Below are 2,500 nucleotides of genomic sequence, written 5' to 3' on the forward strand. Positions count from 1 at the left end.
AAATCAACTGAGAAGATAACAGTTATGGTTCAGCTACAATCCTAATAATAATTATAATAAAAACAGCAATTATTGTGATAACAGTAATAATGATAATGATCAGTCATATATGATAATTCATTATGTATGTAAATATTGTGATGGCAGTAATAATGATAATGATCAGTCATAAATAATAATCAATAATAATAATAATAATAAATGCAACTCAGATTAGAGAGAAAAACTTTTCACTTTTTCCCCTTTTACATATACACTTAAAAATCTGGCTCGCACTTTGCGTTCGGGCCTTGTATCACTCTGCGCGATCTTGCATTCCCGCCATAATTTTGTTCTTGCAGGCGGGAAATGCGACCGCAGATGGTGCAATATCTCGGAGGAAGCGTCCAGTTGCAAAGGGAATTTGTGTATTATGTAAATCATGCCGTATTGGCGAGATTGTGCAAATGTTTCATGCATGTTTGTGTATTTATTTCGCGCGAGGGAAGTTTCATTCGGTTGTCTATTGGTGTTGCGATAGTCATTTGTTTTTCGCCGGAGGTTCGTTAAAAGGGATTCGATCTCCTTTCTTCTTTGTGGGATTGTGGGTGCGAGAAAATGCATACAGGCATGCATATGTATCGGCACATGTATATAAATGCATAGGTAAATAAATGAATGAATGAATAAATAGATATATGCGCATAGATATTAAATACAAATATATATATATATATATATATATATATATATATATATATATATATATATATATATATATATACATACACACATTTATATATATATCTGTGTGTGTGTGTGTGTGTGTGTGTGTGTTTGTGTGTGTGTGTGTATTTGTGTGTGCGCGCGCGTGCGTATACACGTGTGCATGCATACGAGCGTATGTGTGCGAGTGTACAAGTGTGCCCACGCCTGTGCGCGTCGATGGTTATCCCCCCGTTAAATAACACACTAACTAAGACATGACAACGAACAGACACTCAAATACCTCGGCTTTCCATTCAGCTAAAGCACAGACAGACGACAGATACTGCTAATCCAGACAGGGGACATATAGACGCATATTTCACAGCAATATAACATCCCTCTCGACTGCAGCGAGGAAGGTCGAAAGGGGGGGAGAATATACTCGCATTATACACTGGCCAGAAGGTATAACATGATATACTGCGCGCGTGTGCTGCCGACATAAAGTTTTATTAACGTTTTATGAGCTCTGCCAGATGCAACTGGTCTCTCAGTATCACCTGTTTATCTCTTCCTCCTATGCGGCGCTGTTTCTCGTGTTTCACTTTGGTGTATGCGTTATCTTTATCCTCATCTTTATTTCGTTATGTTTGCTAGTCTGTTTGTTAGTCTGTCTCTCTATCTGTTTGTCTACATGTCGATCTATACATCTGTCTGTGTGTATATCTATTTATTTGTATGCCTGTACATCTATCTATTTATCTATCTGTCTGTATATATATATATCTTTCTATCTATCTGTCTGTCTGCATATCTGTTGATCTATCTATCTATCTATCTACTATCTATCTATCTACTATCTATCTATCTATATCTATCTATCTATCTATATTCATCCATCCATCTATTTATCCATCCAAGGTTTTGTTTATATGTATGTATGTGTGTGTGTGTGTGTGTGTGTGTGTGTGTGTGTGGTGTGTGTGTGTGTGTGTGTGTGTGTGTGGTGTGGTGTGTGGTGTGTGTGTGTGTGTGTGTGTGTGTGTGTGTGTGTGTGTGTGTGTGTGTGTGTGTGTGTGTGTGTGTGTGTGTGTGTGTGTGTGTGTGTGTGTGTGTGTGTGTTTCTCCAACGCTTTTCTCATTCGTCTTTATCTCTTTATCACTTATATCGCCAATTATATTTTTGAAAGTTCCTACCTCTTCTTAATCGTAATCTAAAAGCCACCAAAAACAGAAATAAAGAAGAAAATAAAGAGAGAATGAACGGAAGAGAAAGAGAGAGAGAGAGAGAGAGAGAGAGAGAGAGAGAGAGAGAGAGAGAGAGAGAGAGAGAGAGAGAGAGAGAGAGAGAGAGAGAGATGAAAGAGAAGGAGAGAGAGAGAGAGAGAGAGAGAGAGAGAGAGAGAGAGAGAGAGAGAGAGAGAGAGGTGAGAGAGAGAGAGAGTGGAGAGAGAGAGAGAGAGAGAGAGAGAGAGAGAGAGAGAGAGAGAGAGAGAGAGAGAGAGAGAGAGAGAGAGAGAGAGAGAGAGAGAGAGAGAGAGAGAGAGAAAGAAACCTATCCGTTTACACCACACATCAGAAAACAACAACAACAAAACAGGCCGAATAAAAAACAAAAGCAAAACAGAGCTTAAACAAGTACAATTAAAGATAATATAACAAAAACAAACAAACACACAAACAAACAAACAAACAGTATCACCATTACAGGGAATTAAAAGACAAGTGTTTCCGCATTCCCTCTTCAGTTATCCGGACAGTCACCCTCAATACACCGATTATCCGGAAATAAATGGCCGGATGAGGGGGTAGC

At 38.7% G+C, this 2,500-nt stretch overlaps 1 protein-coding gene across 1 annotated transcript in view; it reads right to left on the reverse strand.

Annotated features, from left to right (window-relative positions):
• The window catches only part of LOC119580545, a gene marked incomplete in the record, with an annotated part of 127,471 nt that overhangs the window by 33,061 nt on the left and 91,910 nt on the right, over positions 1 to 2,500 (reverse strand).

This window comes from Penaeus monodon, chromosome 14 (genome assembly GCF_015228065.2).
Source record: "Penaeus monodon isolate SGIC_2016 chromosome 14, NSTDA_Pmon_1, whole genome shotgun sequence".
NCBI classification, from domain to species: domain Eukaryota; kingdom Metazoa; phylum Arthropoda; class Malacostraca; order Decapoda; family Penaeidae; genus Penaeus; species Penaeus monodon.